The sequence below is a fragment of the Hyperolius riggenbachi genome, chromosome 10 (assembly GCF_040937935.1).
Source record: "Hyperolius riggenbachi isolate aHypRig1 chromosome 10, aHypRig1.pri, whole genome shotgun sequence".
Lineage (NCBI taxonomy): Eukaryota > Metazoa > Chordata > Amphibia > Anura > Hyperoliidae > Hyperolius > Hyperolius riggenbachi.
In genome coordinates, this window is record NC_090655.1 from 179,167,718 (window position 1) to 179,183,573 (window position 15,856).

General features: G+C 41.5%; 1 long non-coding RNA gene across 3 annotated transcripts in view; it reads right to left on the reverse strand.

Moving 5' to 3' along the window:
* LOC137536043 (uncharacterized) overlaps positions 1–15,856 on the reverse strand; it is a 91,530-nt gene that overhangs the window by 15,447 nt on the left and 60,227 nt on the right. For all 3 annotated transcript variants that reach the window (XR_011024505.1, XR_011024504.1, XR_011024506.1), the window contains exons 6-7: positions 14,219–14,332; positions 11,680–11,739 (exon numbers count right to left, since the gene is read on the reverse strand). This is a non-coding gene — a long non-coding RNA (uncharacterized lncRNA). The remainder of the gene's footprint in view (positions 1–11,679; positions 11,740–14,218; positions 14,333–15,856) is intronic.

Here is a 15,856-nt window from a genome sequence, read left to right on the forward strand (position 1 = left end):
AAAGGCAAGGGCTGTTTTGGAGTGTGCATTTGTTTCCTGTGTTTGGCAGGTCGTATGTTTGTCACAGCTATGAGGCCCCATTCACATCTAAAAGTGCAAAACGCTGGCGATTACCGCCTGCGTTTTGCGGGAGTGATTTTTCCGCGATTAACACGGAAAAATCACTGGACACTGCGACGGGTTTGGAGCGATCGTGATTATGCTATGCATGCTAATCGCAAACGCTAATCGTGAACCGGCGGCAAACCGCTGCATGTAACATGATTGTGGATAACGCTAACCATAAACGCGGCAGTGAGAACACTGCCATGTGTTACATGTTGCAGCGTTTTTTTTAAAAAACCGCTAGCGGTTTGCCTTGAGCGGGAATTGTGCGATTCCCGCTCAAGTGAGAACGGGCCCTTAGCGAGAGATGTAAATCTTTCCACTCCCACCTTCCTTGCAGAACACTGGCACCCAGCACCAGAACCAGCCTTCCACTTCACATGTCTTCTACAAGCTTTCTCAGTTGGTCATTAGAGATCAGCTGACCTAGTGGTCAGCTGACAGCTGCCTGCCTGATCCTGTACTCTGATTGGTTGGGCTTCTGGGGCGGCACCGTTTGAATGATCCACGGTATATCAGGACCTGCCTGTCATTTGCTCTTTGTCTGTTGTTGCGAAAACTTTACAGTGATAGCTCTCAGACCTTAGTCAGATCCTGGTGTGTTTGAACCGGCAGGACCCCGGGGATTCACACATAGCTTAGGATTATTACTATTGGTATTGTATTGATATTTCTGTGTATGACCTTTCGCCTGAACCTCTGATTACTCTCTGCCTTCCGATTCTGTACCTTGCCAATCTGATCTGTTGCCGATCCTCTGCCTGAATATCGACCCTGATTTCTGCCTTACGATTCTGTACCTTGCCAATCTGATCTGTTGCCGACCTTTGCCTGTATACTGACTCCGATTTCTGTTTAACGATTCTGTACCTTCGATTGACCGATCTGTTACCGACTTTGCCTGTACGACTACTCTCGGTGATTGGTAGCCCCTGTCACTCTGGGCTATTATTCGCCAGTACTCTGGGTTATTACTGTGCACCCAAACACGTGTGATCACACATTTGAATAAACTACTGACTATTGTTCTGATAGAGCTCATTCTGGTCATCCGATACGTCACTGATCGTTACAGGGGACAGTTCAGAGGGGGAGACAGAGAGGAGGAGGAGACGAGTTGATGTAAGCAGCAGGGGGAGCTCATCGCAAACAGCTCGTGGCAGTGTCCGATGGCATGTATTGCCACCTAGTGTCAGCCAGCCAACACGCCCTTCAACGCCAGCTGCTGCCACCACCACCAAAATGCCGTCATCCCAGAGCTCACCAGTGTGGCATTTTTTGTGTGTCTCTGCCTCAGATTGCAGCAATGCCATCTGTACTATCTGCCACCAAAAATTGAGTCGTGGAAAAAGCAACACCCATGTAGGGACAAGTGCCTTACGAAGGCACTTAACGTCCCATCACAAACACCAATGGGAGGAGCACACCAAGGAAAAGCAGCACACAAAGGTAAATCCTCCTCAAGGTGCAGCATCTTCAGCCACTTTATCCTCTGCTGCCCTTGCACTTTCACAGCCACCCTCCTCCACTCTGCCTCTCACCTTGAGCAGTTCCTGCTCCTCTGCCCACAGCAGCCACGTGTCCATTAAGGAAATATTTGAGCGGAAGAAGCCAATGGGCTTGATTCACAAAGCCGTGCTAACTGTTAGCACGCTATGTGAAAAGCCCATTATCACGCCTAAACTTAGTTTAGGCGTGATAAAATAAACTTGCGTGCAAAGTTTTGCGTGTAAAGTTTTATGCACGTAAACTTTTATGCGCGCATTACGTGCGCTATGCCATTAAACCGTATGCGATGTTTCGCGCGCACCGGACTTTGCACGCGAGTTTTTCCCTCAAAGCGGTGCTAACCGACTTAGTGCAATGCTTATCATGCCCAAAAGTCTTTAGGCGTGCTAACTAGGTTAGCACCGCTTTGTGAATCAAGCCCAATGTCTGCCAGTCACCGACTTGCTTTGCATCTGACAGCTGGCTTGGCGGAACTGTTAGCCCGCCAGCGGTTCCCATTCAAGCTGGTGGACTCTGAGGCCTTCCGAAGATTTGTGGTGATTGGCACACTGCAGTGGAAGATACCAGGACGAAATTATTTTTCCAAAAAGGTGATACCTAAACTGTGTACACTACTTACACTACCTGATCTATGTATACACATGCTGAAGTTCACGTTCGCAGTTCGCGAGCCCAAAATCTGAAGTTAGGCCTAGTGCACACCGGAGCGTTTCCGCTGCGGTTTGCGATCTGCTTGCGGGTGCGGATCCGCTAGGGTAATGTATTTCAATGGGCTGGTGCACACCAGAGCGGGAGGCGTTTTGTAGAAACGCATACTCCCGGGCTGCTGCAGATTTTGGATTGCGGATGCGTTTCTGCCTCAATGTTAAGTATAGGAAAACCGCAAACCGCTCTGAGAAACGGCACTTCAGAGCGGTTTGCCAGGCGTTTTTTGTTACAGTAGCTGTTCAGTAACAGCTTTACTGTAACAATACATGAAATCTACTACACCAAAACCGCTACACAAAACCGCAAAACGCTAGCTGAAACGCTACAGAAAAAGAAGAAAAAGCGTTTCAAAATCTGCTAGCATTTTGCGGATCTGCTAGCAGGTTTTGGTGTGCACCAGCCCTTAGAGCCATCTCCATTGGTCATACTTTACATTACCAAACTTGTCAATAGAGTACTCCAATATCAATCAACCCTCGGAAACAAACATCTGTAAGGCCTAGTGCACACCAAAAACCGCTAGCAGATCCGCAAAATGCTAGCAGATTTTGAAACGCTTTTTCTTATTTTTCTGCAGCGTTTCAGCTAGCGTTTTGCGGTTTTGTGTAGCGGTTTTGGTATAGTAGATTTCATGTATTGTTACAGTAAAGCTGTTACTGAACAGCTAATGTAACAAAAAACGCCTGGCAAACCGCTCTGAAGTGCCGTTTTTCAGAGCGGTTTGCGTTTTTCCTATACTTAACATTGAGGCAGAAACGCATCCGCAATCCAAAATCTGCAGCAGCCCGGGAGTATGCGTTTCTGCAAAACGCCTCCCGCTCTGGTGTGCACCAGCCCATTGAAATACATTACCCTAGCGGATCCGCACCCGCAAGCAGATCGCAAACCGCAGCGGAAACGCTCCGGTGTGCACTAGGCCTAATAGTGTGATCCTGTTTAGAACACAGTTCAATTGAGAATCCACTCTGCATAACAACAGAAGAGCTTAATTTGTTTTTTAACTAAAACAATTGCAGATAAATGTTTTTGACAGCTCCTAGTAATACTGTTCTATAAGCTTTGGGACTTGTGTCTATACATAAGTAAGGTTATCTGTGTAAAAATAACCACTGTATAGGCATTGAAGAGTACGGAAACAAATTCTTATTGTGGGTTATGTCAGATAGTAAATCCCATTCCCCTTTAATTAACAGGTTCTTTATACTGTTCTTTAAACTGTAATACAAACATATTTTTTTCTCCTTTAAACTCAGAGACCATATTTTTGTTGGGCTATACAAGTTAGCATGGAAAGGGCCAGAAAAACTGCAAGTAATACAAACATTTCTGTTTAAAACCTGAACATAATGAAGGAAAATTTTAAATTATTTATCATACAAAAATGAAATAATTGTTTACTTATGCTGAATGCTATGAAGTATGGTATATGTTATTCCTTTATTGAACAACTCCCAAGCACACAGCAAGTAAACACAATGACTGAAAAATGAAAAAGAAAGCAACTACTGTGTAGTGTGTAGCTTCTGGAAGTCTATACTGTTAAGCTGAACTTGCAATTATTTCATACACTTAAAGGGCATACATATAGGTATCTGCATGATAAAATACATCAAAGATAAAAGCTTAATTCGTGGTCTGTAGTGCCAAATTATACCACAGTCTAAACACTGGAGAAGATGGAAGCTGATAATATACAGACAGTGACAAAATGCAGAGTTTTAAAGATAAATGGCAAATGGAATTTAATGTATACAATGTTTGTATGCTCTACATGGGTACCACAGAATAGCAGAATAGTATTAAAATAATATAGGAGGGACTAGCTATTCATAGCAAAAATCAATCAGGCAGACTTTATCACTTATAAAAGATAACATAATAAACCTGCACACTGTCAACGTACTGCTGGCAGTGCTGCAAGTACATCTTAAGGTGTAATTCCAATCATATGATGTAAATGCATCAGAAGCCATTCGTGGTATTTTTCTAAGGTTCCACACAATTCTACATTCTGATATTGCAGGTAAATGAGAACCTGCTAGTCATACTAAGCATCTGGTATGTGTGAGGCTTCCGGGATAATCTCCACAGTCAGCGTGCAACGCGCACGCTAATGCAGAGGAGATCGCGCACAAGCGCTCTACGAGAAACAGGGATTTCCCCAAATATAGTGGAGAAGCGTAAACAGACACAAGAGGGAGTTGTGGAGCACAGAGCAACCATGCCTCTGTGCGACCCACAAATCCCAATTTACAATGGCTGTGCGGTGCAAACACGGCGCAGCGCGTAACCTGCGCAACTGAGAAAAGAGCAAGGACAGAGTGGGTGAATGTCCGCCAATCTAGTCGCCACCCTGTGATGGCGGACAATCAAGAGCAGGACAGATAGAACGAGAGAGCTAATCGCATGAACCGCAATAGCAGACAGATAAACAGCACAGGGCGAAACAGCAAGAAAGGAATAAAGGAACACACAGTAAAATAAACAACGTAAGGAAAATAACAAGCGCTAGCTAAACGCGAACTCTGCACTCATTCGCAACAGAGAACGCGTTTAAGACACGATCACCGCGCGTTAGACGCCCAGTGACAAGCGTGCCACCCTAACTAGTAACAAGTAATACAAACAGACAGAGACAGACAGAATGAACGCTTGCAACAGCAAGCGATCAACACAGACAAACAGATAATGTAAACGCTTGCTAATCGGTTGCCTTACACCAGGCAACAGCAGGCGTTAACACAGGACAAGACAGACATATGAGTGCAGCCAATAGCCACCGCGGCTATGGTCTACACTCCAGGAACACAGGCAAGGAGGATCCACTGCCGCTACCGCTAGGGCGAATGCAATCCACAAGGAACAAGACTGGAGGACCCACCTTCAGCCACCGCTGGAGACAGTGCGATCGCAAGGTACAAGACAAGACAAGGCACGGTAATACAAATGATACATTGATCAATGCTAGAAGGAGCGCGCTAGACGCCACTCCAATAATAACTAGACTACGACAACCACCGATCAAGGCAAACGGGGAATATCGTTTACTGGGACAGGGGCTCGTAGCACCAGCCTTAGCTGTAGCTATGCAGAGCAATGAAGTGAACAGGAAGCAGACTTTTAACCTGGCAGCAATTACTGAAGGAAGATATGCAAATCCTGGCACAACTGAATGGTAATGAGACTGATCAGGAGTTGCAGGCAGACTGATAGAACTAGGGCTTAGATCCATGGGCAACAAAATACAACTTGCAGAAATAGAATTACAACTGAGCAGAACAGCTTGATCGTAGAAACATCACGGCCAGCAGGATAAGCCACAAACATGCTTGCAGTGTTCTTTCCACATTATTTGCTATAATAACAAGTAGTAGCGTAAGTAACAAGCACTGAGAGGAATGCCTACCTTATGGAATGTTTTAAATTTAAATACCTGACTTAACAGAAAGGTTTTGTTTTTTTCTGAGGGTTCTAAAGCCAGTAGAAAATATAATTGGACTCCCAGAAGGCTGTGGGGGGAGAATTCCACATAGCTAAACAGCCTAGGCTAAGCATCACAACGCACCCCAAGATGGGGCTACACACCAATATACAGTAATATAAAGCTATGGGAAGTGTTTCCAATGCTGAAACCAAGAAAGTTACCTTAAAAGTGGGTATCCTGAATAATTTACAGCATTCTACTATGTGTCACTACAGTACCTCTTTAATTATGCATCTTCTTATTAAAGAAATGTATACATATGACATTCATTTCTTTTCATATTTTATCTTTCCCTGTCGTTTTCTACATTCACTTACTTACAATGCTACATAAAATAGTATACAGTATGCATCAAGATATAAGGACACATCAGTATAATTCTGGTAATATGTAATTATAATAATGCTGACCTAGCAGTTGACCGTACTTGCATTGGGAGCAGGGCTGAACAAATGCCAGATGCCCACATGCTTAAATTCTTAAAATTATAATAATAATAATTAACAAACATTGAATGTGCCTGCCTTCTTCCCGAATTTAATAGCTCTAAAATAACATACCAATCTCAGTAACATGAGCATCTCCTATTTTCTTCCAACCCTTAATGACTCTTCCTTTGGAAGGAACACAGCCTATACTGACAATGTTGTTGTAAAGTACAGCTTATCTTCTGGAAATAATTTGTCTCTGTCTTGAGACTTTTTTTTTCTGAAAACAAAGTGCTCTTGTTCAATAAAATATAATTCAATAGGTAAAAAATAAATAAACACTTACTTTTAAATAGCTTGTAAAGCTGGAAGGTACCATCACTACCATCACATAATGTCACACGTTAATTGCAAAGACATATGACTATTATCAGTTATTTAATAAGTAAGGATAAATATTGTTCTTAAAAAAATTGTAGATAACTATAGATGAGGACATATTAGTTGAAACCTTCACGGTTAATTGAGAAAAAAATTGCTTGATGCCTCCTGAGAAGTGACATTGTTAGTTTGGTTGCAAAAAGACATCACACTTTCCATCAACTTCAGTCAGGAAAAAGAAAGAAAATATATATTTGTGTCTGTGTGTACAACATTGTCCTGCAGCCTCACATTGACTGGGGGGGGCAAAAAAGCCTCAAAAAGCTTAGTCCAGTTAGTTTGAAGTAATTCCCTTCCCGACACACTGCTGGCAATTACCTAGTATTGTATTTATAGCCATGGATGTCCTTTACAAGATAAGCATCCACACCTCCTTTAGGGCCCATTTACACTATGACAAAGACAAGACAAATAACATTTATACAGTGGGTTGCAAAAGTATTCGGCCCCCTTGAAGTTTTCCACATTTTGTCATATTACTGCCACAAACATGAATCAATTTTATTAGAATTCCACATGAAAGACCAACACAAAGTGGTGTACACATGAGAAGTGGAACGAAAATCATACATGATTCCAAACATTTTTTACAAATAAATAACTGCAAAGTGGTGTGTGCATAATTATTCGGCCCCCTTTGATCTGAGTGCAGTCAGTTGCCTATAGACATTGCCTGATGAGTGCTAATGACTAAATAGTGTGCACCTGTGTGTAATCTTATGTCAGTACAAATACAGCTGCTCTGTGAGGGCCTCAGAGATTGTCTAAGAGAATATTGGTAGCAACAACACAATGAAGTCCAAAGAACACACCAGACAGGTCAGGGATAAAGTTATTGAGAAATTTAAAGCAAGCTTAGGCTACAAAAAGATTTCCAAAGCCTTGAACATCCCATGGAGCACTGTTCAAGCGATCATTCAGAAATGGAAGGAGTATGGCACAACTGTAAACCTACCAAGACAAGGCCATCCACCTAAACTCAAAGGCCGAACAAGGAGAGCGCTGATCAGAAATGCAGTCAAGAGGCCCATGGTGACTCTGGACGAGCTGCAGAGATCTACAGCTCAGGTGGGAGACTCTGTCCATAGGACAACTATTAGTCATGCACTGTACAAAGTTGGCCTTTATGGAAGAGTGGCAAGAAGAAAGGCATTGTTAACAGAAAGCATAAGAAGTCCCGTTTGCAGTTTGCCACAAGCCATGTGGGGGACACAGCAACCATGTGGAAAAAGGTGCTCTGGTCAGATGAGACCAAAATCGAACTTTTTGGCCAAAGTGCAAAACGCTATGTGTGGCAGAAAACTAACACTGCACATCACTCTGAACACACCATCCCCACTGTCAAATATGGGGGTGGCAGCATCATGCTCAGGGGGGGCATCTCTTCAGCAGGGACAGGGAAGCTGGTCAGAGTTGATGGAAAGATGGATGGAGCCAAATACAGGGCAAACTTGGAAGAAAACCTCTTGGAGATTGCAAAAAACTTGAGACTGGGGCGGAGGTTTACCTTCCAGCAGGACAATGACCGTAAACGTAAAGCCAGGGCAACAATGGAATGGTTTAAAACAAAACATATCTATGTGTTACAATGGACCAGTCAAAGTCCAGATCTAAATCCAATCGAGAATCTGTGGCAAGATATGAAAACTGCTGTTCACAAACGCTGTACATCTAATCTGACTGAGCTGGAGCTGTTTTGCAAAGAAGAATGGGCAAGGATTTCAGTCTCTAGATGTGCAAAGCTGGTAGAGACATACCCTAAAAGACTGGCAGCTGAAATTGCAGCAAGAGGTGGTTCTACAAAGTATTGACTCAGGGGGCCGAATAATTACGCACACCCCACTTTGCAGTTATTTATTTGTAAAAAATGTTTGGAATGATGTATGATTTTCGTTCCACTTCTCACGTGTACACCACTTTGTATTGGTCTTTCACGTGGAATTCCAATAAAATTGATTCAGGTTTGTGGCAGTAGTGTGACAAAATGTGGAAAACTTCAAGGGGGCCGAATACTTTTGCAAGCCACTGTATCGTGCTTTTCTCCTGGCAGATTCAAAGCGCCAGAGCTGTAGCCACTAGGACATGCTCTATAGGCAGTAGCAATGTTAGGGAGACTTGCCTAAGGTCTCCTACTGAATAGGTGCTGGCTTACTGAACAAGAGATTCGAACCCTGGTCTCCTGCATCAGAGGCAGAGCCCTTACCCATTACACCATCCAGCCACTGCACACCAAAAACCTCTAGCAGATCTGCAAAATGCTAGAGGTTTTTGAAGCAGCTTTTCCGAGCGATTCTAGGCATGTTTAGAGAGATTTTCTAAACATGCCTAGCATTATTTTTTGGAGCGTTTTTGTGTATTTGAGGCAGAAATGCCTTTAGTCACCGAGTTTGCTTTTGTGGTAAAAATGAACCGCGATGGTGTGCACCAGCCCATTGAAATGCATTACCCAAGCAGTTTTCAAACTGCTAGCGTTTTTAAAAATGATCCAGAACAGCTCTGGTGTGCACCAGCCCTATAAGTGTTTTTGCAAGCGTTTTGCGATTGATTAGCATTTTTAAAATATCTCTCCCATTTACTTTCATTAAAATCACGGTAAAAATCGCGGACAAATCGCCACGATTTGGCAATCGCGTACATGAAAACGCTACTCGCCGCCTACGGTGAGCTGAAAGAAGCCACAGGTTAGTGTATTATTTTAAAGTGACTCCGAGCTCATAAAAAAAATGAAAGTTGTACTCACCTGGGACTTTCTCCAGCCCAGTGCTGGTCGGGAGGTCCCACGACGGCGTCCTGGCTCTTCTCCTTCTCCCCGCTCCGGAATGGCTGACAGGCCGCAGCCCGGGCGACACTCAGCAGAGTGTCGGGCTGCTCCTTCCGCATATGACGCGGATTACGTCACACGCCGGCCGCCTCGCGTCATCACGGCGGCCGGCGTGAAAGTACTGCGCATGTGCGATTAAAGCGCGCATGCGCTGTACTGCCACGCCGGCCGCCGTGATGACGCGAGGCGGCCGGCGTGTGACGTAATCCGCGTCATATGCGGAAGGAGCAGCCCGACACTCTGCTGAGTGTCGCCCGGGCTGCGGCCTGTCAGCCATTCTGGAGCGGCGAGAAGGAGAAGAGCCAGGACGCCGTCGTGGGACCTCCCGACCAGCACTGGGCTGGAGAAAGCCCCAGGTGAGTACAACTTTCATTTTTTTTATGAGCTCGGAGTCCCTTTAAATTCGGGCACTCCTCAGTGTCCCTCTAAGCTACAAAAGCATATTATTATTATTGATTTATAAATTTAAGCTCTACTTGAGGTTATTCTGAGACTAAATAGTACATTAAATTTTGTTTTCCGCATATTAACTCACAATTCTGAGCTATTTTTTTTTTTAATACAACTTCAAATACTTAACCACTTCACAACTGAGGGGTTTTACCCCTGAAACACCAGAGTAATTTTTACCTTTCAGCGCTCCTTCCATTTATTCGTCTATAACTTTATTATTACTTATCGCAATGAAATTAACTATATCTTTTTTTTTTCTTTTTTCGCCACCAATTAGGCTTTCTTTAGGTGGGACATTATGCCAAGAATTATTTTATTCTAAATGTGTTTTAATGGGAAAATAGGAAAAATGTAGGGAAAAAAATCATTATTTTTCAGTTTTTGGCCATTATAGTTTTTAAATAATGCATGCTACTGTAATTAAAACCCATGAAATTTATTTGCCCATTTGTCCCGGTTACAAAACCGTTTAAATTATGTCCCTATCACAATGTTTGGCACCAATATTTTATTTGGACATAAAGGTGCATTTTTTTCAGTTTTGCATCCATCCCTAATTACAAGCCCATCGTTTATAAAGTAACAGTGCTATACCCTCTTGACATAAATATTTAAAAAGTTCAGTCCCTAAAGTAACTATTTATGTTTTTTTTTATTGTAATTTTTTTTTTTTTATTAAAAAAAAAAAATTGGGGAGTGTGGGAGGTAATGAGTTAATTTATTGTGTAAAACTAATGTATATGTATATGAAAAATGCTTTAGGGAGTAGTTTTACTATTTGGCCACAAGATGGCCACAGTGATTTTTTTGTTCATGCGACCTGTAAGCGTCCAGAAGTACGCTTACAGGAAGCACAATGAGGCTGGTAAAATCACAATGATCGCGCTGCTTCTCATAGAAGCAGCCGATCATTGCGGGGGCTTAGATCAACGAACGGGAACGTTTTTCTTCCGTTCGTTGATCTCCGTGCGAGCGGGTGGCGGCATGCGTGAGCACGAGAGAGCGGGAGCGCGGACAGCGGCGGTAGTGCGGGAGGTGCGGGAATCTCCGTCCCTGGGTGTGAAAGGAGGGAAAAAGGGACGGAGATATCCGCACCAGTGGGGGTAAAGTGGTTAAACATTTACAAGTAGGGCGAATTTTTATAACTTTTTTATTATTATTATTATTGTTATTTGACATTGCACCCTAGTTCTGTGTTGTTTTTTGGGTTTTGTTTTATTTTTTTGCAATTTATGGCATAAAGACCAGTGCTGGATTGGGGTGCTAAGGAGGATGAGGGAATCGTTATTAGTATCCAGAAAAGCCTCATTAGTAACCGGAGGGTTCCCCTTCACAAGGTAAGTACCCCCTAGGGGCACTTTTTTCCCTACAGGTATTCTTCTTTAAAGGGACACTATGGCGAAAATTTAAAAATTTTAAATATGTGCAAACACATACAAATAAGAAGTACGTTTTTTTTCCAGAGTAAAATGAGCCATAAATTGCTTACAGTAGGTAGTAGAAATCTTAACAGAGGGATCAGGGGAAGCAGGAAAAGGGACAGACAATTTATTTCATAACCAATTTCCACTTGGTAATTTAAACCCAACCGCCACAATTTTATGACAATTAATAGACCGTAACCTAGTTGTCGTGAAAAAAGGGTAATCGTTTATTTATAGTTTGTGACCCATCAAAGCATAAAATAGTGTACAAGACACAATTAAAACCAACAGCGCTGTTGTACACACCTGCATCGGGGCGCCCATCAGACTCACCACATAGTATGCCAACCACACAGACTGGCCAACCTAGGAGCATAGAGGGGGGGTTAACAATACTTCATATTTTCCGGGTAGAGTCACAATAAACTCAAAAGATAGCAGATAGCAGATTGATGTCGATAACGTGCATCACATTAGGTCCCACACCATGCAGGGAAGCTTTTGGGATGTTAAAGCAGTCATGTAAGCAAGCGCTTGCAAGACAGTCCCGCCCTCTAAACTGCAGTTAGGGCCTTATTGCATACTCATGACTCCAAAGTCCACATCAGATTCCTGGAAAGAATGAAGGTAGTAGAAATCTGACAGAAGTGACAGGTTTTGGACAAGTTCATCTGTTCATAAGGGATTCTCAGGGATTTATTTATTTTCAAAAGCACTTAGTGAATGGCAGTTGCTCTGTCCAACTGCTAACAAAAAAACTGTAGCGAGCAGGGAAGTTGGCCAGCATCATTGTTTAAAGCCTCTTTAGGGAATACCTTTATAAAGAATAAAAGCCTTGCTGAGAATCCCCTATGAAGAGATGGACTAGTCCCAAACCTGTCACTTCTATCAGATTTTTTATTACCTACTGTAAGGGACAGCAACATAGGAGAAAAGTAAGTATGGCTCATTTTACTCTGGAAAAACATTACTTCTTATTTGTTTGCACATATTTTAAATTTTACAATTTTTCACCATAGTACCCCTTTAAGTATCATTTAATTGACAACAGAATATTTGTGTTGTTTTGCCCAAATTTAAATGTAGAGTAGATCATTGTAGTATGCTAGTTATAAAAAAAAATCTACTTATCAGAAGCAATGTGCATAAACCAATAGTAAATAGTTACCAATACTTACACTACATAATATAGACATGTGGCAATGGTAGGGATTAGATTGTGAGCTCCTTTGAGGGACAGTTAGTGACAAGACAATATATATATATACACTGTACAGCGCTGCGTAATATGTCGGCGCTATATAAATACATAATAATAATACATAAACCACAGTCCATCAAATATGCCAAACCTTACTGGATGTATTTAGCAAGATACATGTGGTTGCTATTGAGTCCTTTTGTTCAAATAGTCCAATCCATGTCTCTTGAAATGAATGGCAACAGACAAGCCTCGAGTGGTTTCAGGCAACAAATGCCTGTTATCCAGCTAAAATGTGCTGGGCTCTGTGAAATTAATATGTCTAGCCTGCAAGTGCTCTGGCAGGCTGACCATGTTGCACCTCATAGTATTTCCAGAGGGGTGCGTCCGGAGACATCTCTTACTAATGTCAAGCAAGTAGTGATGATCGTTAATCTGCTAATTATGATTATGGAAAATATTGCGTTAAAATGTGCAATTATTACCATATGTAATTACGAAAAACATTCATTTGATTTTGTGCAAAGCCTCATTCACATCAATGGGTATATACAGTATATGATGTGCATAGATAGCACTTCTGCCATTCCCATCATATGCGCTGTGCAGCAGTGTGATGTGCTATCGCACTGCTGGATGCATTTTTCGGGAAGCACAGTGCTGATCCATTCCCTGTAGTAAATGGGATCAGCAGCGCATAGCGGCACAGATGACGGGCAATTGTACGCATTACTTTCTGATTGCATGGCCATCTGCGCTAAATGATGTGAGCAAGCCCTAATACATTTATAATTTTGCATAAAAGGTCATGTCATTTTACTGAGTTTAAAAAACGTTTTTTCTTTGAATTGTTAAAAAAAATCTTAAAAACCACAATGTGTTTTTTTTTTTTTTTTAACTATGACTTGTTCAAACTATTCCCCTACATGCAGCAATTTGGTGATTATAGCATGTATGGGAACTTTGAAATTAACCACTAGTCGGCATAAAATTACTCAACATTACGGTTCCTGATTACAGTCACAAATTAAGTTAATAACGATTTTTCCAAAATGTTTCATTACAACTTTGCACCATAATTGCGAATTAGGATGTAAAATTACGATTATGTAAAATTTGTGCTCATCACTAGAAGTAATACAGAGCCTCATTTATGTATTTACATTTGTGTTTGTACTGTATAATAAGCGAAAGACATACGTTGTATCTATCTTAAGTTTGATGGTTGCCATAAGTGTTGCTCACCATTTTTTATTTTTTTATTTACAAATATTTGCTTAGCAATGGGATTTTTGACATTTTGTGCAAGGTATGCTATCTCATTACAACGAGATCTAGTGGCTGCATGTTTGATCTGTCTGTCAAGCATCATTGTATGTACTAAGTGCCTTTTAGCACCTAATAAAATAGCTGGTATTTTCAAGTTAGTGGTTTGCATAAGTTGTCAACACAACTGAAAATCTAAATATGGACTGAAAATGATTACAAGGCTAAATATTCCTAGGCGTATGTGTGCTTTAGCTCCATAGTCTCTCTAGACAGTTCCCTGTTTGCCCCACTCCCCCTCCTGACATTGTATATTTGTCTTCTCATCACTCACTACACTTTGCTCACACTCCATGTGGGAGACTTGTTTCTGCTCACCTCATCACATCCAAATGCCTCCATCTCAGCCTTGTACACTCAAAGAAAAGCAGACAAAAACAACACTTCAGTCCAGTGTTACCCTCACATGCGGACCTAAACTGTTACTCATTCCTATTAAAACAAAAGACTAGCATTTAATGGTACTCCATCAGTCACATTGATAAACAGAATATTTAGAACTAGAATAACAAAAAGTTTCTTTATACATGTTATATATATATATATATATATATATATATATATATATATAGTGTGTAAAGAAACAGATCATTCATTTTCCATACAGGAGAAAACATGTTCTAAACCTGAAATGGCAGTTCATGTAACCACTAGTGCTACTGTAAAACCTTATATACAGTGTCAGGCTGCAAATGTTTACAGTACACTTTAAAAACCATGAAAGCCCCAAAACTAACTGGACAAATTTAAGCCACACATGTAAAAGTCATTAATTTATGACTTCAAAATCACTGAAAACTGTGATACAGTTTCCTGCCTGCATTTAAGCTCTGGATTTTCAGTGTTTGTGCATAGCTTAGTGGCTGCGTGTAGGTTAAGCAAGATTAGACCTTTTGTGTATATTAATGGATCAGTATATGAGGATTGCCCATGAGGGCCGCCACGCTTCAGCCTTTGGCTAGAGAATAAATCATGGTAAAGGAACTGGAAATAGAGAGCATATGGTGAGATGACCTGACCATGGCAATAGAATTTGCAGAGTTGTAGATTCAACATGTCATGCTGTAATGTTTCCCTAGCTGCTCTTTGCTTCAGTTGAGTTGTCAAGCCTGCATTATGCTGTTATGCTATATACTACTGGGATTAAGTCTGGGTACCACCAGATGGGTTACCACACTGTGCATCGCAAAGGAACACAGGACCTCAAGTGTTCATGTGATATGGGTGTTTCCAAGTATGTCAAGTGGGCCTTCAGTTAATATTTTCCAAAACAACCCATACAGGAATATCTTACAGTTTTGTTTTTTCAGCATAGAGCAGCTTGATCATGGAGAACATCATATTTGTTTTTTCTTACTGATGCATTCAGTGAACAGCACCATCAATCTTTGTAGATCTTGTGCATGTCAGCAAAACCTCAGGAGACTTTGTAACTTCTGCATTTCATCTGTTATGTTTGTTCATGTAAATAGTTTAAACAAATGCAATTAATCTGACTTTGTGGAGCGCTCTTACATGAGGGAGGTACAAATTATTCTGCTGTATAAAATTTGGTGAAATTGTCATACATTACTATCAAATTACTATGTCAGATTCAGGCCTTTTGCATGTTTGAGTAACAAGCACTTCTCCATATGGTATTACACAGCTATATGACGTACTAATGCTGCTATGTATGAGGTATAGGAAAAATTCATCATAATGCATTTGTAGCTATTTGGTACTCCCAGTGCTAGTACTAGAGTTACATGACTTAGCATACTGACTTACACTTCTTAAAGGTGCTGAACCCACTGAAGGCAATTAACAATTTAAGTCCAAGTTTACCCTCCCGCACTTTTCATTAATTTGTTAATAATCAGGGGTGCTCGGATACCCCTTTTCAAAATCTGAATTGATCCAGATCCAGATACCCAGATTTCCAGATCCGGATCAGATATAGGAATCCGAACGTTC